Genomic DNA, 26,751 nt, shown 5'->3' on the forward strand with positions numbered 1-26,751 from the left:
TTAGCGATCGCAGGGATCAGGCCTGACTCTGCGAATGCTGCAGTTATGTGTTTAGTGTTTTGTAAATGACAGTGAACGATCGATACTTCACTTGGGTGGGCTGGGCAGAGGGGAAAAACGCAGGTGCTAGCAGGTAGCTGGGCTGATCCCGCTAACAATGCATTTTTTTGGAACCCTAAACTGCTGGGGACGCTAGTATAGATCTGATCAGTCAGATATTGATCTGTTCAGATTCTATACCACTACGGGAGGTGTATGCTTTGCGCGTGAGTGTTAGCGGTACTGGCACTAACCTAGCGCTGCCTGGGGCGATGCAGACCCTGACCCTAAAACCTAATTGATATCACCCGCCGGGTGATCAGGGGGTTAAACCTTTATTGGGTAATAAATGGTGGGTGCCCTGATGCTATAAAAAGCAAACTAACTAACCAGAGTTACCCGTAACACTTATACGGTGATCACTGGTGAAAGGGTTAACTAGGGGCAATCAGGGCATTAAAATCTTTATTAGGTAGTATATGGGGGTCCCTGGCGATATATAAAAACCTGACAGGGAACCTAAATAACTAACTGGCTAACCAGCGTCACCAGTGACGCTTATACGGTGATCGCTGGTGAAAGGGTTAACTTGGAGCAATCAGTGTGTTAAAACCATTATTGGGTAGTATATCGGGGTACCTAGCGCTATAAAAACCTGGCGGTGAACCTAAAAAAATAACTAGCTACCTAGTGACACTAGTGACACTAAGGCCGCGTACACACGCGGGGACTGTTCGCTCAACTTTGTCCGCTGAACAGTGTTTCGGCGGACAGTCCGCTCGTGTGTGGGCTTTCAGCGGACAGTTTCAGCGGACAGTCTGACGAACAAAGTTTTTCGGAAATTCCGAAAAACTGTCCGCTGAAACTTGGTTTGAGCGGACAGTCCGCTCGTGTGTAGGCTTGTTCGTCAAACTAAGTTCCGCGCATACTCAGAAAGAATTTACAGGGCGGAAGCGCTCGGTCTTGTAAAACTAGTGTTCGTATTGTATATATATATATATATATATATGTGTGTGTCTATCTTAAAAAAAAAATATATAAAATAAAAAAAAAACCAAAAATTTATATATATATATATATATATATATATATATATATATATATATATATATATATATATATATATATATATATATATATATATATATATATATATATATATATATTTATTTATTTATTTCTGCAAAAAAAATAGAATTTATCTATTACTATATATTTTTGGAACTACTATTGTCATATTTTTTTTTTTGTGGGGGGTTTGAAACCAGATGGACTTGCATTTTTTTGGGCCAAGCAGGACTATGCAAGTAGAGATAGATAGATAGATAGATAGATAGATAGATAGATAGATAGATAGATAGATAGATAGATAGATAGATAGATAGATAGATAGATACCCAAACCAGCATTTTAGCTTACACATGATTGCATGTTCAAAATCAGCAGAGCTTCCCCTCATTTCAAATGTTAAGCCTCAAATTTACAGCGACTGCACTTCCAAGTGCACTAGCAGTGCTTTAAAAATTGCACTTGAAGTTAGCATATTTACATGAACGTGTGTTTTGTAAATAACCCCCAGAGTCTTTTGACATGTATCTGCCTACTCACAAATAAACTTTGTTTTTTAAGCCAAAATAAAAAAAAAAAAAAAAACATACAATATTTTTTTGAAATAATACATTTTTATTTTTCCTCAGAACAAAACTAAATCAAGAGGGAGGCAACACTGGAGACAATTTTGACGTTTGTGAAGCCTTTCGTCCCCCAGGCACACATCAAGTGAGTGGCCACCAAAATTCCGAACCTGTGTAGCATGTAAATAGGGAGCACAACCAGGTCCTAGAATCCCAAAGACCAGGAACAGCAGCAGATGAGATCTATGTCCCCAGACTGTGGTACTACAACAGCCTGCGTCTTCTTTCAGAGCAGACTGAAGCCAGGCAGTCACTTGCGACTCTTCCGTCTAGCCTTCCCTCCACGCGTCGCTGGAGGCTGTGCCTCTGGTGGTGGACTTGTGGTAGGAGGAGGAGGAGGAGCAGTAGGGTCTGCGTTGTAAAGCTTGGTGGTGGGTGTGAGCTCACCCTTCAGACCCCGTTGGGTGGCATCAAAAAATATTGCTTCACACAAGTTGCGCTGTGGTTTGTCCATTTCAAGTAGCTTACTAGCCAGATAAGTGGCATAGGCCTCCTCCGGATTGGGGGGTTTGGACAGAACTTGTGTGGCTTGGCGTATAAGCGCCAAGGACTCCTCCTCTGTACGGGTCATCCTCCTGGGCCTTTTGCTGGCTAGGCGGAGGGGAGGGACCTGGCTTTCAGTCCGACTCCTGCTGGGCCCAGCTAGCTCTTGTGTGTGGCTGGTCCCGGCCTCCTCCTCCATACCACTGGTCCCGGCCTCCTCCTGGGTGAGCTCATCCTGTATAAAAAACAAAGAATCACTCAATCACCAACCCACTTAAAAATCAATCAAACATCAATAAGCTTAAATTTCAATATACACATTCCTAACGCAGGCTTTAAATTAAACGAAAATACAACGATAACTATCTTACCGTCGCGTGTAGCACTCGCTGCTTCCGTTCGGACAAGCGTACGGGCTCGCGTTTTACACATACAGCGTGTGCGCTTAGGCTCCGCCTGCGTCGCCCGTCCTTGACGTTCCTTGTGACAGTATTTCCCCGCCCCTTTTACCCTCGTTCCGCTGTGGGTGAATGATAGGAGAAAATGGCGGATGCAATTTCAACGAGCAGCGTGAGCAGCGCGGAGGAAAGCCATGGCCCCCATGCTTCTGGAGCAAGGAGGAGATATAAGGCCACCAATATGGCCTTTGAAGAGATGGTGGAGATGGTGGCTATATTAAGAAGGGAGGACTATGATGGGGAACATGGCCCGTACCCCAAACCAAATGTCCGGAAACGCGGCATCTTGGAGGAGGTCGTCACAACTTTGTACAACAAATTTGGGGTACGAAGAGGCAAGGACCAGCTCCAGAAACGATGGTCTGACATCAAGTCCAGGGAGCCGGAGCAATATCATCGCATCAAAAAGGCCCTGAAAAAAAGTGAGTAAACTCCGAGTCTATCGCGATTGTCGGACATAATCGTTCGTGTAGGTACTGTATGTGAATCTGGCGGTTTTGATCGTAATCGTTCGTGTAGGTACTGTATGTGAATCTGGCGGATTTGTCCGTAATCGTTCGTGCAGGTATTGAATGTAAATCTGGCGGATTTGATCGTAATCGTTCGTGTAGGTATTGAACGTAAATCTGGCGGATCTGTTCGTAATCGTTCGTGTAGGTGTTGTATGTAAATCTGGCGGTTTTGATCGTTCGTGTAGTTGATAGTTCATGTAATGAGCGCATATGGTTGTTCGTATATGTGGGCGTAAATAGCATGAATTTGTATATGGTGTAAATTTATCTGGTGTTGAATTAGATTTTAATTAGTTATTAAGTTTTTTGTATTGTTCATGATAAACTGAATTGTCACGTCACATGAAACCACAGTAGATTAGCAGCGTTCGCACATCGCAGCAGTCTGAACACAGCCTAACTAAAAAAAAAAAGTCATTTTAAGGATGTATTAAACTAGGATCTTGTAATAACCAGCTAATAATTATACACCACTTCAAACCAATGTTTCATATTCAAATTTCTGAACTCAAATATCACTATGCTTAAAAGTATCTTTTTTTTTTTTTCCATTCTCATAGGGGAACAAAGACTCAGACAAGAGGCGGAGCAGCCCAGGACCCCCCGACCTCGCCAGCCTGATTGGGCACTTAGCCCCAGCCCCGCATCAGTATTGGAGCTGCCCAGCCCAGTGTCCTCGAGGGAGCAGCCAAGCTCGGTATCCTCCGCTGGACCAAGCTCTGTAGCTCCACTGGATGAGCCCAGCCCAGGGCTAGATGTGGAGGAGGAAGAGCAGGTGGAGTTACACACCCCACAAAGTGAAAGTGAGTGTCTGACAACCCAGCTTAAGGTAAACAATTAATGGCTGTATATTTTAACCAATTTTTTATCTACACATGTTTTTAGGTGATGATCTGGTTGTGGTAGGAGAAGCCGCGGAGCCATTTTCCACGGACAGTGCCCACAGGCTAATTGGTGACATCATGGCCTGGAATGGGCAGATTGACCGGATGGAGAACCAGATTCTCAACATCCAAAGAGAACTGGTCACTATGAGGCAGGGAATGAAGAACATGATCGATGTTTTAGGGAGAATCTAAGCCCCTTCTCCCTAAAACCCAATCGATCATGTTCTTCATTCCCTTGTAAAAACGTTTTTAATGTTTACCCATTACCCATTGTTTTATGTAAATAGTTAAAAATATGTTTTTATTTTTTTTTAATTTTGTGATAATTGTATTTTAGATATATCTATATATTGATATTTTCAAAAAAAAAAAAAAATTCTAAAAAAAAAACAATTTTCAAAAAAACTAAAAACAATAAAAAAAAAAAAATATTAAAAAAAAAAAAAAATCTAAAAAAGAGGCACTGGTTGGAATGTGCACTATTAAAAAATCAAAAAAAAAATAAAAAAAGATGTTTGTGTGTGTCTACTTCTTTCAATACTCAATACCAGTTTGGGAAGTCATTTTGTGTTTTCTGTCACAAAGGGCCTTATTTCCTATTGTCAAAAACCACTTTGCTATACAAATGCACTAGGACAGGAATATGCAATTAGTGGAAATCCAGCTGTTGCAGAACTACAAGTCCCATGAAGCATAGCAAGACTGACAGCCACAAGCATGAGACCCAGAGGCATGATATACTTGTAGTTTTGCACCAGCCGGAGGTTGGCCAATTGCATATCCCTGAATTAGGACAATGTAGGAGACAAGCAACGTGAAAAGCAAACAAGAACCAAACTTAAAAATTTGAACAGGCAAGTCATATTTCCATAAAAATACATTTTTTATTGCTCAGCTGGCATTGGAATAGCCCCCCTACCATTAAAATAGCTGACATACCAGTCACGCACCTCATGTGCTGTTTGGGGGGCTAAGCCAGGAAGGGCATGATCCAGCCATGTCAGTTCTGGAAATATGAGTCCGGCCTCAGGCCCAATAGGCTGCAGGTACTGGTTACCTGAAAATTTCCGTAGAAAATTGTGCAGAATGCAGCAGCACAGAATCACATAGTTCAGTTTATATTCTGCAAGGTTGATGGCTGTCAGTAACAGACGGAACCGGCTGGCCATAATGTCAAAGGCACTCTCCACAACCCTTCTTGCTCTGGCCAGCCGGTAATTAAAAACCCTCCTCTCCGGGGTGAGGGTCCTTTGGGGGAAGGGTTTCATAAGATGTTCACTCAGACCGAACGCTTCATCAGCCAGAAACACAAACGGTAGACCCTCCACATTCTCGGCATCTGGTGGCAAGTCCAGGCCACCAGTGATAAGACGGTGGCAGAACTCGGTCTGCCTAAAGACTCCTCCATCAGACATCCGGCCGTTCTTCCCCACATCCACATAAAGAAAGTCACATTGTGCCGACACCACCGCCATTAGCACCACACTATGGAACCCCTTATAATCCCAATAGTAGGACCCCGAATGGGGTGGGGGCACAATCCTCACATGATTCCCTTTGATCGCCCCTCTGCAGTTGGGAAAGTCCCAACGGGCAGCGAATTGGGAAGCCACAGTCTGCCATTCCTGTGGCGTGGAAGGACACTGGGGAGTCAAACACAGGGGGAAAAAAAAATAGTCATTAAATAAAAACAATTCATAACAACTAAAACACCAAGCCCCAATATAGCACGAACTCGTTCCCGAGTACGTCCACTCTCCATGGCTTTCAAACGGTCGGCTGGACAGACAAGCTCAACTGAACGCACTGAAGAACAGCCAGACCTATGAAGAACGACCTGAAACCCAGAAACGAGCGGACCAGGAGCGCCTAATAACAGGTACAACTGATCCACGCGTACCGAAAGACAGATATAAACCTCACAGGTAGACTGCGCTGTAGTGAACGGACAAATTAAGCTGAAGTCTGAAAAGCGCGAATCGTCTCTAACCAAACTTCTACTAACGCAAAGTCAGCAGAAGGAGCTCAAAGGGTGCTTTGCTGTGTCTTGGACTTCCTATTTCTAGTCCCATCGTACGTGACGTACGTCATCGCGCACGGTTTCAGCGGACTGTTCGTTCGTCGTGTGTGGCCAAGTCCGTCCATGCTAATTTTGAGCGGACTGTCCGCTGAAACTGTTTGACGAACAAAGTTGAGCGAACAGTCCCCGCGTGTGTACGCGGCCTAATGCAGTGATCGGGGGGGTTTGTGTGCCTATGTGTGCCTATGTGTGCCTACATGTCAGTGTAGTGTTGGTGCACACTTACTTTCACTGTTCTACTCGTAGTCCGGTCAAAAAGGCCGCCCCGAGGAGAATGACATCACTTCCTCCCTGCCTGTGTTTACTATACACAGAGGAGGAAGCTTCTCATTTGCCAGGAGCAATCGAGAGGGGATGGCCAGAAACTAACGGCCATCCCCTCATTCTGGATCGCTCCTGCAGCGAAACGGACCGCCGCATCCAGCGGGAGGGGGTCCGATCGGACCCCCCACCCTCTGGAAGGCGAGCACGTACATGTACGTGCTTGTGCCTTTCGGTGCCATTGCACCGACGTACATTGCCATGCGGCGGTCCTTAACCACCTTCAGACCGGACCATTTTGCTGGTAAATGACCAGAGGTCTTTTTACAATTTGGCACTGCGCTGCTTTAACTGGTAATTGCGCGGTCATGCAATGTTGTACCCAAACAAAATTTGCGTCCTTTTCTTCCCACAAATAGAGCTTTCTTTTGATGGTATTTGATTGCCTCTGCGATTTTTATTTTTTGCGATATAAACGTAAAAAGACCGCAAATTTAGAAAAAAAATGATATTTTCTACTTTTTGTTATTAGAAAAATCCAATAAACTCAATTTTAGTCATACATTTAGGCCAAAATGTATTCAGCCACATGTCTTTGGTAAAAAAAAAGTCAATAATTGTATATTTATTGGTTTGCGCAAAAGTTGTCACATCTACAAACTAAGGTACGTTTTCTGGAATTTACGCAGCTTTTAGTTTACGACTGCCTATCTCAATTCTTGAGGTGCTAAAATGGCAGGGCAGTACAAAACCCCCCCAAATGACCCCATTTTGGAAAGTAGACACCCTAAGGAAATTGATAAGTGGCATGTTGAGCCCATTGAATATTTTATTTTTTTGCCTCAAGCGATTGAATAATGACAAAAAAAAAATATATATTTTTTTTACACAAAGTTGTCACTAAATGATATATTGCTCACACATGCTATGGGCATATGTGAAATGACACCCCAAAATAAATTCTGCTGCTTCTCCTGAGTACGGGGATACCACATATGTGGGACTTTTTGGGAGCCTAGCCGCGTACGGGGCCCCGAAAACCAAGCACCGCCTTCAGGCTTTCTAAGGGCGTAAATTTTTGATTTCACTTCTCACTACCTATTACAGTTTTGAAGGCCATAAAATGCCAAGATGGCACAAAACCCCCACAAATGACCCCATTTTAGAAAGTAGACACCCCAAGCTATTTGCTGAGAGGCATTTTGAGTCCATGGAATATTTTATATTTTGCCACAAGTTGCGGGAAAATTACAAACTTTAATTTTTTTTTATTTTTTTTTCACAAAGTTGTCACTAAATGATATATTGCTCACACATGCTATGGGCATATGTGAAATGACACCCCAAAATAAATTCTGCTGCTTCTCCTGAGTACGGGGATACCACATATGTGGGACTTTTTGGGAGCCTAGCCACGTACGGGGCCCCGAAAACCAAGAACCGCCTTCAGGTTTTCTAAGGGCGTAAATATTTGACTTCACTCCTCACTACCTATTACAGTTTTGAAGGCCATAAAATGCCAAGATGGCACAAAACCCCCACAAATGACCCCATTTTAGAAAGTAGACACCCCAAGCTATTTGCTGAGAGGCATGTTGAGTCCATGGAATATTTTATATTTTGCCACAAGTTGCGGGAAAATTACAAACATTTTTTTTTTTTTTTGTTTCACAAAGTTGTCACTAACTGATATATTGCTCACGCATGCCATGGGCATATGTGAAATGACACCCCAAAATAAATTCTGCTGCTTCTCCTGAGTACGAGGATACCACATATGTGGGACTTTTTGGGAGCCTAGCCGCGTACGGGGCCCCGAAAACCAAGCACCGCCTTCAGGCTTTCTAAGGGCGTTACAGTTTTGAAGGCCATAAAATGCCAAGATGGCACAAACCCCCCCCAAATGACCCCATTTTGGAAAGTAGACACCCCTAAATTTAGGGGTACACTAGTGAGACTAGGTAATAAATGGCGGGTGCCCTGAAACTATAAAAAAAATAACTAACCAACCAGCGTCACCTGTAACAGTTATATGGTGATCACTGGTGAAAGGGTTAACTAGGGGGCAATCAGGGGGCTTTATGCGGTAGTATATGGGGGTCCCTGGCGCTATAAAAAGCTGCGGCGAACCTAAATACCTACCTGCCTAACTAGCGTCACCTGTGACACTAATACAGTGATCAGAAAAACGATCGCTTATTAGGCTGGGTTCACACTGGAGCGATGTGGGAACGCCACGAATGCGCGGCGGGTTCCCGCATCACATGCCTCCCGGCGGCAGTTCACACTGCCCTATGCGAACTGCTGGGAGTGTCAGTGAAATGTTAATGACACCCCCAGATCAGTTCGCATATCGCAGTGCGATCTGCAAACTCGGATCGCATGGTGTGAACACCCATGCAATCCGATTCTGCTGCGGACCAAAAAAAGGGTCCCGTGCGAGTTTGCGGCGGGTGCGACACGAATTCAGCCATACTATCTGTATGGCTGAACTCGAATCGCACAGAGATCGGATGTGATTTGCACTGCAGTGCGGTGCGAATCACATCCGTTCTCATAAACCGCTGCAATGTGAACCCAGCCTTAGTGACACTGGCGACGGGGGTGATCACGGGGTTAAACCTTTATTGGGGGGGTTAGGGGGGTACCTTAGAACTAAAGGGGGCTAACCCTAACTGCCCTAACAGTTATTACAGTCACAAATGACACCCGCCGGGTGATCAGGGGGTTAAACCTTTATTAGGTAATAAATGGCGGGTGCCCTGAAACTATAAAAAAATAACTAACCAACCAGCGTCACCTGTAACAGTTATATGGTGATCACTGGTGAAAGGGTTAACTAGGGGGAAATCAGGGGGCTTTATGCGGTAGTATATGGGGGTCCCTGGCGCTATAAAAAGCTGCGGCGAACCTAAATACCTACCTGCCTAACTAGCGTCACCCGTGACACTAATACAGCGATCAGAAAAATGATCGCTTATTAGGCTGGGTTCACACTGGAGCGATGCGGGAACGCCATGGTTCCCGCATCGCATGCCTCCCGGCGGCAGTTCACACTGCCCTATGCGAATTGCTGGGAGTGTCAGTGAAATGTTAATGACACCCCCAGATCAGTTCGCATATCGCAGTGCGATCTGCAAACTCGGATCGCATGGTGTGAACACCCATGCGATCCGATTCTGCTGCGGGCCAAAAAAAGGGTCCCGTGCGAATTTGCGGCGGGTGCGGCGGGTGCGACACGAATTCAGCCATACTATCTGTATGGCTGAACTCGAATCGCACAGAGATCGGATGTGATTTGCACTGCAGTGCGGTGCGAATCACATTCGTTCTCATAAACCGCTGCAATGTGAACCCAGCCTTAGTGACACTGGCGAGGGGGGGTGATCACGGGGTTAAACCTTTATTGGGGGGGTTAGGGGGCACATTAGAACTAAAGGGGGCTAACCCTAACTGCCCTAACAGTTATTACAGTCACAAATGACACCAATGCAAAAAAAAAAAAAGCAATTGGTGTCACTGTGACTGGGGGGGCAGGGGTAATTGGGGGGTGATCGGGGGGTAAAGGGGGGGTGTGAGTGTGCCTGGCATGTTCTACTGTGTAGTGTAGTGCTTGTGCAACTCACCGATGCTCTCTCCTCGGTGCCGGAACGAAAAATACCGACACGGAGGAGAGAATACATCACTTCCTCTCCTGTGTTTACATTACAGGAGAGGAAGTGATGTCACCGGACATTTTCATTCGTCGGGAGCGATCGCGAGGGGGTGGCCATGAATGACTCCCGAACGAATACCGACCGCCGCAGGCACCGGGCGGGGGCCCGATCGGGCCCCCGACCCGCGGGCAGGCAAGGACGTACATGTAAGCCCTTATGCCTGCCCGTGCCATTCTGTCGACGTACATCGTCGTGCGGCGGTCGGCAAGTGGTTAAGTGGTTAAATACTCATTTCCAGAAATGTTATACTGATCTTGGCCAAAAAAATTTGTGTCTAATCTGCTTGCAATGTTGATGTGCAAAATGACTAATTTTTTTTTCTTGTTTGAATCCACAGTTTCCTTCAACGCCACAGGAATGGCAGACTGTGGCCTCCCATTTTGCCACCCGTTGGGACTTTCCCAATTGTGGAGGTGCAATTGATGGGAAACACATCTGCATCGTCCCAACCCCCAACTCAGGGTCCTACTATTATAATTACAAGGGGTATAATAGTATTGTGATGTTGGTGGTGGTGTCAGTGACATATGACTTCCTGTATGTGGACATGAGGAAAAGTGGCCGGATGTCGGATGGTGGAGTGTTCACGCAGACAGAGTTCTACTGGCATCTCCAGAGTGCCAGTCTGGGCTTGCCACCTCCAGAGGAGAATGTGGAAGGACTCCCCTTCATTTTCATCGTGGATGAGGCGTTTGCTCTGGCAAACCATCTGATGCGGCCTTTCCTGATGAGGACCCTCACCATCAGACCAAAGGATCTTTAATTTCCGGCTGGCCAGAGCCAGAAGAGTAGTGGAGAACACTTTCGGGATAATGACCAGCTGGTTCCGCCTATTTTTGACTCCAATCCACATGGCGGAATATAAACTCAATCATATTGTTGTTGCTTTCGTGCTGCATTCTGCACAGTTTTTTGAAGAAACACTCACCAAACTATGTGGCTTCAGTTGGGCCTGATGCAGACTTGCCTGAACATGCCAACCTGACGGCCCTTGAAGCTGGCCGTTCTGGCTTGCACCCCCAAAGTGCCCACGAGGTCAGAACAAGATATATGGAGTACTTTGTGGGTAGGGGGGCCATTGATATGCCAGACAATGTCTGAGAGGCATTTTTTTTATACATTTTTCTTTCAAACTCCAATACTCTTTGTTTTCATTTACTGCTTGGCTTTGTTTTATGTGTCTCCTAGGTTTTTTGGGGTTTTTTTGGGGCCTTTTTCTACAACAGTGCAAACCCAAGTTCTGTACGAGATGAGGTCACATTCTCATCTTCAGATAATATTATTATGCTGTGGGTCTGCTAGACACACATCTTATTTTAGTTGTTAATGTATGTAGTGCATTACTGACAAAAATATTGCTAATTTTCAGCACCATGGCAAAAATGTGTGGGGTCATGAAAATGGCGTGATTGGGGAAATTTAAAAAAGCACTGTGGGTGTTATTTACTAAAGGCAAATCCACTATGCACTACAAGTGCACTGCAAAAGTGCACTTGTAAAACGGATGCCCCATCACGGGCTTAATATACTAACCACCGGAAGTGTTAAACATTTGAACGGGGTCAGTGTCACAAGATAATCAAGTTAGTAAAACGGCCGTATAACAATACAAACCGATTGGGATATTTAAGTATCCAAATTTCCATTTATGAAAAACTTTGCTATAACTTAAAATAAAAATTCAAAGTAAATGCTAAAAAATAAAAGATGAAAAATAAAAGATGCCGCCCTCTAGTGATTGGAAAAAATATCTCCAATTTAAACAGTAGTTATATGTCTAAACCAGCTACCCTTCATTACCAGAAGTCTATTTACAAAATAGCCTTGTAGATAAACAAATAAAAACATTAACATTTTTTTTCCAATAGTGAGGTACAGCTCACATTCCAAAAAAAACATAATAACCAAATTCAGTACAACACATCTATCAAAATACTTAAATTCGGTGTCACCAGTCAGCATTTTATAAAAGTAACCACTGGAACGGGCCAAGGAGAGGGACATCAACCGTTGTTAATAAAACAGTTGATGTCCCACTCCACATTAAGCCCCACAGGAACATGCGTGCCCAATTTATATATCCAACTAGTTTCAGCTCGTGAAATGGTGTGCTTCGCATTACTGCCACGCCAGTGAGGCACGTATTTTTCAATAGCTAAAAAAGTGGTACCTGTTGGGTCATGATTATGTTTCAAGTCATAATGTTTACTCACATTATGCTTATCAAAGCCCTTACAGATATTAGTTATGTGCTCACCAAGACGTATATGTAACATACGAGTCCCACATATTCTAAACCACAGGGACACCTGAGGAGATACACAACACACTTAGTGGAACATGTAATAAAAGTTTGGATGGGATATGTGAGCCCCGTGCCATTTGAAGTGAACTCTGTAAATCTTCTCTCCCGTAATGCATTCAATTTACAGGCTCTACATTTGCCACACGGAAAAAAGCCTTTTAGATCGCCAAAAAAGGTTGGTCTCATAGGGGGATCTGGGACATTAGGAGCAATCATGTTCCTCAGATTGGTGGCACCCCTGAAGATAACATTTGCTCTATCCGATAACAAGGGGCCTAGGACACGATCATTCTTTATAACTGGCCAATGTTTCTTTATAATCCTTTTAATGGCCCAGTGCTGACTATAAAAAGTTGTGATAAAAGCTAGACCATAATTATCCGCACTGTCTGCCCTTGGTTGCTTGTCAGCTAATAGTGATTGGCGATCCCTATTTCCAACCTCAACAATAATAGAGTCGAGAGTGTCACCATCATATCCCTTGGCCACAAATCTATTTTTAAGAATTGATGCCTCCCTATAGAAATCTTCAGGAATGGTACAATTACGTTTTAAATGCAAAAATTGACCTTTAGATACAGACGACAACCACTATTTATGATGGCATGAATCCAAAGGAATATAACTGTTCCTATCGGTCTTTTTAAAAAACGTAGTGGTGACTATTTTGTTTTCCACAATGGAGATTTTTAAGTCCAAAAAGTGGATATCAGTGGGGCTCAATATATGACTAAGGACTATGCCTCGATCATTGCTGTTCAGATGGAATAGAAAGAGCTTTGCAGATGTGCTGTCACCATCCCATATGAACAGGAAATCATCAATTAATCTTTTCCAGGCCACCAACTCTGGCGGCCTATTCCCCAAAACAGTGTCCTCCTCCCATTTGGCCATAAAGAGGTTGGCCATGCTGGGAGCAAATTTAGCTCCCATGGCCACCCCCTTTACTTGCAGAAAATGGGCTCCTTCATGCCAAAAATGATTATGCGTCATAGCAAAAAATTCTAAAATAAAATTACGCTGGGTGACTGAGATGATATTATCCTGAACTAGAAAATGTTGTACTGCATCGTAACCCAATTGATGGGAAATGGCCGTGTATAACGAGGCTACATCAGCCGTAACCAACAGGTAAGTGGATTTCCATTCCACAGATTGTAAGACATTAATAACATGTTTAGTATCCCTCAAAAAAGAAGGGGTGCCCATCACCAGTGGTTGTAGATATCCATCTATATACTTCCCTATACGGGAAGTTACAGAATCAATACCACTGATGATGGGCTGCCCTGGAGGATTGATCAAAGACTTATAAATCTTTGGCAATGAGTAGATAACTGGCAAATGAGGTGCCAGGGGAACCAAAAATTCTTTCTCTTTTTTATTTAAAATACCCATATTAAATCCTTTATTAATGAGTTCTTTTAGTTCACGTTTAAACCTTATGGTAGGCGTCCGTTTTAACCTATGGCAGGGCTCTTTTCCTTATCAGTAGGCTATAAAAAGCTTTGACACAATGGTGTGGGCATACCCCTTATGACGTCAGACCTTTGACGAAACGTTCATCGGGTAGCCACGCTCACACCCATTGTGCATCTGCGTTTGCATTATTAACTCATGTTGATGAGTTTTTTAACCCTGCTAGCATTTTGTTCGTTTTTTTAAACGGTATTTGTATCCTTTTTCTTATGACTCGGTGGAGTCATTTTAAGTGCCTGATTATTCGGTTTAAATAAATCCTGTTGAAACTATATCACACAATTTAGCGCATTTTGTTTCTCTATGGTGATACGTTGTTTGGAGGCGTGCTGAGAACATCCGAGCGGATCCGAAGATCACGGGACATCCGAACGATTGGGACGATCTCCGGCATCTGATTATTGGGACATCTATGTGATTCATGATCGAATCTGCGCAGTTTTATCTCCCTTAACAGGGGGTCACTGGGGATCTGGTAAGCCTCCATCTATTAGTGGTGTTTAGAGGTGAAGGGGACATGTGGTCAAGTACTATTTCATTGAATAAACAAGCTTCAGCTACTTCTGTTTCATATTTACACTGGACATCACTTATATATTTTTTTGCATCAATTTACATATGGTCATTTGAACTCACAATTTGTTTGTTTTTTATTATCTCATTGGACACTTGAGTTTAATAAGATTTTTTTAAGATTTTTTCACAATATTTGTGTATTTGATTTCACAGCTTTTTTCTGATTTATATTTATTTTTTTTGCACTATTTTTTAGGTCCCATTCACATTTAGTGGCCAAGCGCTGCACTTTATTTCTTCTATTTTCTTTGTGCCCATTATCCTGGTTATGGTGTTCAGCTGCTGATTTTTTATTGGTTTTTACTGAGCAGTGAGCACAGATTTTTCTATTTTTTTAGAGTTTAAAGCTGAAAACATTATTTTTGACACTTTCTTTCTAAAGCTGGAATACCTGTTTTGTGAACAAATGTAATCATGTGCAACTTGCCAAAACATTCTCTTTGGAGTGGGCTAACGAATGATGTTTATTACGAATGATTGAACCCATGAACATGAAAGTGGCCATTTTAAACTGTACAACATTAAATCAAAGCACATGGAGCAGTATGCAAGCAATAATAATAATATGAACACACGATAACTACTTACTTTTTTGAAGAACTCGCTTGATCCTTCTGTACTGATCGTGCTCCCTCAGTTTCAGATCTGACCAGCGTTTTCTCAGTTGATCCATGGATCATCGTACCTCAAAATTCTTCTGAAGACTCTTCACAACTTTAGTCATGATCTTGGCCTTTCTGATATTTGGGTTTGAGTAAGGTCCATACTTCCCATCATAGTCGTTCCTCTTCAATATGTCCACCATCTCCAATGACATATTTGAGGCCTTAAATCTTCTCCTCTGGAATTGGGACGTTTCTGGCTCTGGGCTTTCCTCGTCCTCCTCCTCGTTAGTGAAATTATTAGTGCGCACCTGCTGTGTCTCTGCCATATGCTCTCCCCACTGCGCCGAAAAAGAAGGGGCAAGAATAGATTAGAAAGAACGTCAGGTGTGGGCGGAGTTTCATGCATGCGCACTGTTTATAAAATACAACAAGCGTGCATCGTACGTACGATCTGTGAGCGGAGGAAGGAGCTGAAGCACCGATCGTTAGAACGAAAGTACAATTTGAACTTGGTACATCACTAGCCTATACTGCTTCTAGATTTAGGCTTATATTGGGACAAAATTAGGAGAGTTTAGCCTGACATTATTAGGGTCTGTCTTGTGTTATGTCTTGCAGAGAAGATGGATCCCTTCAAGCAGCTACATTTTCTGGTGCGAATCATTGATATGCTCAGGGAGCTGCTCTGCCTGTGGCAGATGAACAACCCCCTTTATAAGGACCTAAGAAAGAGGAAGGCAGCGCTGGAGAAACTGCTTGGTTTGGTGAAGATCATGCTCCCCACGGCAGACATGACCTATGTGATGGCCAAAATTGGTGCCCTGAGGACTACATATCTGAGGGAGCGCAAGAAGTTCCAGGAGCCAATGAGATCAGGAGATCCAGATGACATTTATGTCCCCAGGATGTTTTACTATGAGAGGCTGCATTTTCTGGCAGACCAGGGGGAACTCAGGTCAGCACTCTACAGTCCTCCTTCAAGGCTTCCTTCACCCCCAGCTGAGGCTTCCAATGTCCAACCTGGGCCTTCCAGGCAGCAACATGTGGAGGGGCCCAGCTTGAGACAGGTATAGCATTGTTCAACATATTTCTTGTACATTTAATGATGTTAACTAGATGTTATTATTGATCAGTAAGTTGCGATTTAACAACAACAATTTAACAGTGGTTTACATATCAATAGACAGTAGTGACAAAAAATGATTGGGACAAGAATGAAAAATGCTGGGCTCAGAATGATAGTCTGTTCTATATGGTAACATTCAATTTGCAACAGTCATGAGCACAAAATTGTGTGATTGATGGCCAAAAAACTAAAACTATGTCCCATTTTCATACACTGGAAGACCTCTGCCGGGAGGAGACTGTGGCAAGTGGCAGCCGGGAGGAGGCTGTGGCAAGTGGCAGCCAGGAGGTCAACCATCGTCCTCCTCCTCCACCACCTCCTGCCACAACTACAAGAGCAGAGTGACAGCCTGGAAGGAAGCCTGGAGGGAAGTGTCTAAGAAAGACCAGAGAGTGATGGCCTGGGTTCAGTCTGGTCTGACAGAAGATGCAGGCTCTGGCATGACCACAACCTGGGGACATAGATGTCATCTGTTCTTCCTGATCTCTTGGACTTCTGGACCAGAGTGTTCTCCCTTTAGAGATGGACTCCTCAGGCCACCAATTTTGCATTTAAAAAATAATTGACGTCTGCCCCGGGGGCCAAAGGCTTCACCAAATTGACCAGTTTCTCCAGCATTGCCTTCCTGTTTATTTGTTTATGACACCGAAATAAAGGTTTTTTTTGGTTCAAGAAATACTTGCCTATGTGTTTTACTTAGTAGGCAGGTACATTTCAAAAATACAAAGTCAAATTAAAACAAGGGGCACCAACACCAAACAACCTCCTAGTGTCATGGATCTGCCACCTAGGGGTTAAAATAGTGCAGACTAATTTCAGTGATTGGTAACAGTCTGCCTTATTTAAACACCTCAGCAGCACTGTGTCTTTGCTGTCTGGTCATCAGCTCATACCTGTTCCAGTGACTGCCTGTTCCTGTGATCCGATCTGTTTCTTGTGTTTGACCCGGCTTGTTTGACTACAATTTTATCTCTGCTATCCTGACCTTGGCCTGCCTTGTAACCACGCTCTGCTCTACACTGCTTGATATCCTGTTGCCGAACTTTGCCTGTATCCTGACCATTCTCTGCCTGTCGTCTATATCTACATCTGATCACCTGTCACCAAACCCGGCTTGTCTGACTACGTATTCAGTGTCTCCCCAGCTTAACAGCCTGCTTCCTGTTTCCTGCTGACAAGACCAAAGACGAACCCATACACCGCCAGGCTTTTGTGACCACTGTTGCAACATCGGTGGCCCTTGAGCCGGGGTTGTACGAGACAGCCTTCCCACAGGCTCATCCGGCAGGTACGTAACAGTACCACACAGCCATGTCTGAGCCTGCAAGTGGGAAGTCGGCCATGGATGATCGTCTGTCAGCATCTTGCAGCCCTTACCCAAGCAGTCAAATCTCTACAGGAGGGTTATACACAACTGGAACAACGTGTACAAACTATAGCTACACCAGCAAGCGCTGCTGCGCCTTCTGCCTCAGGGACTGCCACTGCAGCAACCTCAGCGGTGATGTTGCCCCCTGAACCCAGAGTTCCAGCACCAGAGAGATTTTCAGGTGACCAGGGGAAATTTCGATCCTTCTGTAAAGCATGTGAACTGTATTTCGCCTTGCAACCTCGAACCTTCTCCCTTGAAGCCACCAAAGTAGGATTCATCATATCACTGCTTCAGGGTCAGACCCAGTCCTGGGCTCATCGGATGTTGGAGAAGAACGATGTCTTGTTACAGTCCATGTCCGCCTTCTTCGGCGCGATGGCCGAATTATACGACGACCCGCAACTAACCACCACAACAGAGGCTGCCCTTCATGCACTCCAGCAAGGCCGCAGAACGGCCGAAGATTACGTTACAGACTTTAGATGCTGGAGTGCAGACACACAGTGGAATGACGCAGCCCTGCGACACCAGTTGCGCTTGGGGTTATCAGAAGGTCTGAAAGACGAATTGGCATGTGTCGGAGTCCCAAATACCCTGGAAGCCCTTATCACACTGACCATTCAAATTGACCGTCGGCTCTGTGAGCGACGATCCGAAAGATCAGCCCAGCAGCCACGTTCGGTCTGGATGATGCCACGGATCCCAGCTCCTACTCACTCTGCACCTGTTTGCTTCACTCCAGTTCAGCCAGCTCCTGTTACTATTGCCACCGAAGCACCAGAGCCTATGCAAGTTGGCTTAATACGCCCCTCTCTGTCTCCAGAGGAACACCTGCACCGACGACAGAACAACCTCTGCCTATACTGTGTGGAAGCGGGCCACTATGTACCTTCCTGTCCAACCAAGACACATAAGTGGCGAATGTTTTCTTCCGTTAATAACTTTTCTTCATCTACCAACGTCACCAACCTAACCCTTGCCATCTCTTTCCAGCTGCTAGAAAGGGAAGTGCCAGTTACCACAATCATTGATTCAGGGGCCTGCAGTTGCTTCATCGATCTAACCTTTGCAACACAACAACGTATCCCCTTAAGACCTTAAACACAAGGACTTTCTGTTTTTCTAGATGACGGGTCATGTATCAAGTCCGGACCTGTGACCCAAGAAACAGTTCCCTTACCTGTGTTGGCCTCCTCCCAACATAAGGAAATCCTAAGCCTCGATGTCGTCTCTTTTCCACTATTCCCTGTTATTCTGGGCCTACCCTGGCTGCAGGCGCACAATTCATGAGTTGACTGGGCCACAGGGAGAATTGACTTCCACTCAGCCTATTGCCAGGAACACTGCCTTCCAAGAGCCCCAGCTTCTTCTACTGCGGCAAGTCATACCTGACCCATACCATGAGTTCCTTGATGTCTTTAGTAAGCGAGGGGCTGACACTCTTCCCCCGCATCGGCCATACGACTGCCCAATTGAACTGCTTCCAGGGTCTGAAATCCCTTTTGGTAAAATCTTCCCCCTCACTGAACAAGAACAGGAGGCACTAAAAGAATATATCCAAGAAAACTTGAAAAAGGGGTTCATCCGACCCTTTACCTCCCCAGCAGGAGCAGGAATATTTTTCGTTGAGAAAAAGGACCACTCCCTACGACCTTGTGTGGACTATTGGGAGCTCAACAAAATTACAGTTAAAAACCGGTATCCTCTCCCTCTAGTACCCCAACTATTTCAGAGATTAAGGTTGGCGACCATTTTCACCAAACTAGATCTACGTGGGACCTACAATTTAGTCCGCATCCATCAAGGGGATGAGTGGAAGACAGCTTTTCGCACCCGATTCGGCCACTATGAATACCTGGTGATGCCCTTTGGACTATGCAATGCTCCGGCTACCTTCCAATACTTTGTCAATGACATTTTCCGAGACTTCCTGGATATATTTTTGATTGTTTACCTAGATGACATCTTGATTTTTTCCATTTCCCTAGACTCCCACCGAGATCATGTCAAAAGGGTGCTGAGCCGACTCCGCCAACATGGACTCTATGCTAAAGGTGAAAAATGCGAGTTTGAACGAAGCAGCATCCAATTTCTGGGACTGATAATCTCACCTGAAGGCATTAAGATGGACTCTGAAAAAGTCTCTGCTATCTTAGACTGGCCTGCACCTACCGACAAGAAGGGGGTGCAGCGCTTCGTAGGATTTGCCAGCTTTTACAGGAGGTTCATTAGGGGCTTCTCCCCTATCATAACCCCTATCACACAGCTGACTAAACAGAACCTCCGCTTCCATTGGACACCCGAGGTACAAGCCGCATTTGATACCTTGAAGGGACAGTTTACTTCATGCACCTGTTCTTGGTCACCCAGACCCGTCTCTGCCTTATACACTAGAAGTAGACGCATCTGAAGTCGCTATTGGAGCAGTCTATTGGCTGTCTACTATGAATCTCAGGTTGGCATGTCCTTCAAAGAAACTGGCACCTAAATTTGTTTGACCATTCCCAGTCAAGAAGAAACTCAATGAGGTTGCTTATGAATTATCTTTACCTGATTCACTTAAGATACATCCTGCCTTCCATGTTTCTCTCTTGAAACCCGCAGTCCCTGACTCTTTCCCAGATAGAGTGTCCAGGCCACCAGAACCTGTGTCCATCAATGGCGAAGAGGAGTACGAGGTAGAGGCAATCAAAGACTGTAGGAAAAGAAGGAATCAGGTACAGTACCTAGTTAAGTTGAAAGGTTATGGCCCAGAGGATAAATCTTGGGAGGCTGAAGAGGATGTGCATGCCAGAGACTTGGTTAATGCCTTTTTTCGCTGTCATCCACAGAAGAGAGACCTGTTGGGCACCCGGAGGTTGTCTGTAAGAGGGGGGCAATGTCATGGATCTGCCACCTAGGGGTTAAAATAGTGCAGACTAATTTCAGTGATTGGTAACAGGCTGCCTTATTTAAACACCTCAGCAGCACTGTGACTGCCTGTTCCTGTGATCCGATCTGTTTCCTGTGTTTGACCCGGCTTGTTTGACTACGATTTGATCTCTGCTATCCTGACCTTGGCCTGCCTTGTAACCACGCTCTGCTCTACACTGCTTGATATCCTGTTGCTGAACTTTGTCTGTATCCTGACCATTCTCTGCCTGTCGTCTATATCTACATCTGATCACCTGTTACCAAACCCGGCTTGTCTGACTAGGTATTCAGTGTTTCCCCAGCTTACCAGCCTGCTTCCTATTTCCTGCTGCACCAGCTGAACTGACAAGACCAAAGACAAACCAGGCACCCATACACCGCCAGGCTCTTGTGACCACTGTTGCAACATCGGTGGCCCTTGAGCCGGGGTTGTACGAGACAGCCTTCCCACTGCACATCAGGCTTATCCAGCAGGTACGTAACACCTAGAGATTAAAAAATAAAACAATAAAATAAAAATATAATAATGGTGTTGACACACAAAACACACCAAAAAATTACAAAGATGAGCAAAATGTCAAAAAAAGAGATCTTGATTAGAAAACCAAACACAAAATTTAAACAAAAAAATAAATAAAAAATTATTGGGGAAATCTGACGATTTAAAATATTGTATTCATGAAATCAGGAAAAAGAATAAAGAAATAAGTTTTGGAGAAGTGTGTGTGAATATGAGCAGCAAAACAACTTCATTCTTGTAGCATTATAAAGAAAAAGTGAATGCGCTGCATTAAACAATTTTTAACATTGCAGCGTGACGAATGTACTATATCGATTACGAACGCTAGTTTTACCTGACCGACGCTTTCATCTCAGAATTTATTCTGAGCACGCGTGACACTTTGTCCGTCGGACTAGGCTACACATGATTGGAATTGACGCGCATTCGAATCATGTTGTCGGAAAATTTTATATCCAGCTCTCAAACTTTGTCGGTCGGACGTTCCGACGGAAAAAGTCAGATGGAGCCCACACACGGTCGTATTATCCGACAACCTGGTCCGATCGGACATTTTCCGTCAGAATGTCTGACCGTGTGTACAAGGGCTAAGGCTAATTTACTAAAGCTGGCAGCTGTGTGCAAAATCTGGTGCAGCTGTGCATAGAAACCTATTAACTCTATGTTCAGCTTGTCCAATTAGGTTTTGTTAATAAAACTTGGAAGCTGATTGCTTTCTATGCACAGCTGCACCCGATCCTGCACTTTCCAGTTTTAGTAAATCAACCCCAGTGTTTTTATTTAATGTTATCAATACAGGTATATTGAGATCTAAAATGAAAATGCCATCCTTAATGTCAATGTTTTTGTTGATGGAGCCCTGGCAGAGGGCAAGGAAATGGTTTATGAATTATGTTGTTTGCTAAGAAAAGGTATTAAGAGAGAATTATCTAGGAAAACAGTGATATAATGGGACAAAGACTGGAAATTTACACACACAGTTCACTTTTTAATCCATATTTTTGCCAGGGAAGATATGGCCATAATACAAATGGAGCTCCAAGGCACATACAGATGTGCAGGCACAGGCTTGCGGGTGCTTGTACAGTTGTGTGCAGGTGTGTACACATGCCTGACCTCGCAACCTGCCTTATCCTGTTTTCCAAGTGCTTCCTGACTGATACGCTACCTAGCTGGTCTCTGCCAGCCTGTTCTGCACCTGCAACCTGTCATCAGCCAGCCAAGTGTCTGTCAGTCTGCTGTCTGCTAGTTCAGGTTCTGCTGCATCTGCCACCATCAGCTGTCTCTGTCGTCTGGCTCATGCCCGGCGAAGGTCCAACTACCTACCTGTGCAGTCTGCTGGACATCTTACAGGCTCTCATACCTCACTGTGCTCTGGCCTCTGAGCCAAAGCTATAAGAGAGGCCTCCCTCTTCATGTCAGGCTCTACAACCACTTATGTGACAATTTTATTTTATTTGATTATAACATGTTTGTCACACAAAGGTTTAACAAAACTGTAAATTTGATTGCATAAAAAACATTAAATCACTGATCCCCACACATCCCCACACATAAAGATTCAGGCTAAACATTTTAACTTAATGCCTTTGGGAATATTCCGTGGAACTGTACCGTGGAACAATGCATAGGGCACATGTTCCGATTTAGTTAGAACTAGTTAAGGATGTTTCAGTTAATTCAATTCCTGTTCCAATAGTATCTATTTTTTATGATTGCCTCCTAAAATCTAGTATCTCTAGTGTTAATATTTTTTAGAATGCAATCTAAATTTAATAGACTGTTCAGTCTAAATGTGCCAAGTGATGTCATCCCATGGCCTTTCACTTTCATGGTGTTGCAAAGAAAACAAGACTGCACACTCCTAGCTCTGCAACACTCCAAATTTATTACAAAAGACTATCTGAGGACATGTCAGGATGATTACATTTTTCAAATGCTTATCAAAAGGAACAAAATCAATCCCAATATGTTGTATACAGTATCCCACATGCAACCAAGTGAAATTATACATCCAGCTAGAACAGCCTGGCAAAGACCAAAGTTTATTCAGGAGATTCCTCTTAACCTTACATAACTTTCCTGTTGAGCCCTACAGCACAATAAACAAAATACTAAGTAGTGTACCTTTTCACACCGAGGGCGTTTTGCAGGCGCTATAGCTTTAGAAATAGCGCCTGAAATCCGCCCTTAAACTGCTGCTCCATTGTCTCCAGTGTGAAAGCCCCAGGGCTTTCACACTGGAGCGGTGCGCTGGCAGGACATCAGGAAAAGTCCTGCCAGCAGCTTCTTTGGAGCAGTGAAGGAGCGGTGTGTTTACCGCTCCTCCTCCGCTGCTTCCCAGTGAAATCAATGGGGCAGCGCTGCAATACTCCCGGCAAAACGCCGCTATTGCGGCGTATTGCGGGCGGTTTTTACCCTTTCTCAGCCGCTAGCGGGGTAAAAGCACCCCGCTAGCGGCCAAAATGCGCAGCAAATCAGATGGTAAAACGCCGCTTTTACCGCCGATGCTATGGGCGGCTTGGTGTAAAAGCTGTCTAAGATGTATTAGCATACAGTAGCTTAATGGTGAAGAGTTCAGGAAATACAGTGTCAAGTAATTAAAGCATATTCAAAGTAATCCATATATATAAAGCTCAGGAAAAACGTTGACAGCTATAAAGCTATAATCTTTAGTGTAGATAAATTATTAATTTTCATTATAGAAAAGGTATTACAATCAGGCCTAAATCATGTGTTTTCATTCATCTGCTTGGACCACGGATGTGTTACATTACAGCCTTTAGTTCAATGTCTTTTTTTTAATCTGAGCTATATATGATGGATCAGTACACAATAGTCTAAGTTTGTGAAGTAAAATTTTTGAATCAAAAAGCACATAAAGAAAAAATGGACCTTGTAGGCACCAATTATAAAAATAAAATATTTGTTTATTAAACACATAATACAAAAAAGAATTTCCATTAAAAGGTTATTTTGAAAAATAAGTACATGCAAAAATATTTTGCTACTTTCTCTCTAAAATAGCAGAAAAATTATATTAAAACATCATAATAATCCTGCAATATTATATGGTGTGCAGAAAAATGCTTGCTCTACATGTTTCGCAATTGAATGCTCCTTCGGGAGCTTTTTAGCTGTTCTACAAAAAATAGAGATATATAAACATATACAGGTAGAAAACAATACATAATCCACAATAATATATTGATAGGATGTTTCACATTTTTTGATAGAATTTGTCCAAGAGGTAAGCATGTAAAGGACTCCCATAAGTGGCAGGCATCAGTTAATTCAGGGTTAAGTGTGGGGGGTGTGCCCGTTAGAAAAAGGAAAAGAAAAAAGGAAGGTATTTATAAGATCAAAGGTCTATATAGCCATCATGAGAGCATCCATTGTGCAGCTAATTTAAAAAAGTATTTAAATGTCTACCTTATCATTATTGTTGTTAGCCACAATATGTTGACTTTTTGCTGACATGTGCTTTTTTGCTCTAGGCCACTCTGTGGTCTGTGTATGTTATCTATTATTATTACCAACACCATTTGGTTATTTGGCTGCTTATGAGATAGCTCCTTTATGGTTTCTGTGCTGAGGTAGGCTTATGGACAACAATACTAGCTGGCTATATGTTTACTCTCTTCAATGTCCCTGTGCAGGGAGTGGCTTCCTCTTATTTTTCATTAACTCCTTGTTGATCCATTAGTTCATTTTGCACAATGGATGCTCTGATGATGGCTATACAGACCTTTGATCTTATATATACCTATCTTTTTTTCCTTTTCCTTTTTCTAACGGGCACGCCCCCACGCTTAACCCTGAATTACCTGATGCATGCCGCTTATGGGAGTCCTTTGCGTGCTTACGTCTTGGACCAACTCTGTCAAAAAATGTAAAACACCCTATCAATATATTATTGTGGATTATATATTGTTTTGTACCTGTATATGTTTATATATCTTTCTTTTTTGTAGAACAGCTAAAAAGCACCCGAAGAAGCATTCAATTGCGAAACATGTAGAGAAAGTGTTTTTGTGCACATCATATAATATTGCAGGATTATTATGATGTTTTAATATCATTGTTCTGCTGTTTTAGAGAGAAAGCAGCAAAATATTTTCGCATGTACTTATTTTGCAAATTAACCTTTTAATGAAAATTCTTTTTTGCATTATGTGTTTAATAAACAAATATGTTATTTTTATAATTGGTGCCTACAAAGTCCATTTTTTCTTTATGTGCTTTTTGATTCAAATCTGATATGTAGGACGTGGCACTGCTATACCTTTAAGATCCCCACAGTACCATCCTGTGATGGAGTCTTGGTAAACTTTTTGATTCATATATACATAAAACTATTTTTCAGAAATAAAAAAATGATCATTTTCATGTGTGTATGTATTTACCCCTTTGTTATGAAGCCCATAAAAAGCTCTGGTGCAACAAATTACCTTCAGAAGTCACATAATTAGCAAAATGATGTCCATCTGTGTGCAATCTAAGTATCACATGATCTGTCATTACATATACACACCTTTTTGAAAGGCCCCAGAGGCTTCAACACCTAAGCAAGAGGCACCACTAACCAAACACAGCCATGAAGACCAAGGAACTCTCCAAGAAAGTAAGGGACAATGTTGTTGAGAAGTACAAGTCAGGGTTAGGTTCTAAAAAAAATCCAAATATTTTATGATCCCAAGGAGCACAATCACATCTATCATACCACATGGAAAGAACATGGCAAAACAGCAAACCTGCCAAGAGACGGCCGCACACAAAAACTCACAGACCGGGCAAGGATGGTATTAATCAGAGAGGCAGCACAGAGACCTAAGGTAACCCTGGAGGAGTTGCAGAGTTCCACAGCAGAGACTTGAGTATCTGTACATAGGACGAGAATAATCTGTATGCTCCATAGAGTTGGGCTTTATGGCAGAGTGGCCAGAATAAAGCCATTACTTTCAGCAAAAAACAAAATGGCGCTTTTTTTTTGTTCTTGTGAAAGGGCATATGGGAGACTCCCAAAATGTATCTAGGAAGGTGCTCTGGTCTGATGAGACTAAAATTTTACTTTTTGGGCATCAAAGAAAATGCTATGTCTGGCGCAAACCCAACACATCGCATCACCCAAAGAACACCACAGTGAAACAAGGTGGTGGCAGCATCATGCTGTGGGGATGTTTTTCAGCAGTCAGGACTGGGAAACTGGTCAGAGTTGATGGAAAGATGTCTGGTGCTAAATACAGGGATATTCTTGAGCAAAACCTGTACCACTCTGTGTGTGATTTGGGGCTAGGACAGAGGTTCTCCTTCCAGTAGGACAATTACCCCAAACACACTGCTAAAGCAACACTTGAGTGGTTTAAGGAGAAGCATGTAAATGTGTTGGAATGGACTAGTCAAAGCGCAGACCTCAACCCAATAAAAAATCTGTGGTCAGACTTAAAGATTGCTGTTTACAAGCGCAAACCAACTAACTTGAAGGAGCTGGAGCAGTTTTGCAAGGGGGAATGGGCAAAACTCCCAGTGATAAGATGTGGCAAGCTCATAGAGACTTATTCAAAGCGACTTGGAGCTGAGATAGCCGCAAAAGGTAGCTCTACAAAGTATTGACTTTAGAGGAGTGAATAGTTATGCACATTGACTTTTTCTGTTATTTTGTCCTATTTGTTGTTTGCTTCACAATAAGAAAAAAAAATCTTCAAAGTTGTGTGCATTTTCTGTA

The sequence above is a fragment of the Lithobates pipiens genome, unplaced genomic scaffold, assembly GCF_037356315.1.
Source record: "Lithobates pipiens isolate NorthernLeopardFrog02 unplaced genomic scaffold, aLitPip1_a1.2 Scaffold_13, whole genome shotgun sequence".
NCBI lineage: Eukaryota > Metazoa > Chordata > Amphibia > Anura > Ranidae > Lithobates > Lithobates pipiens.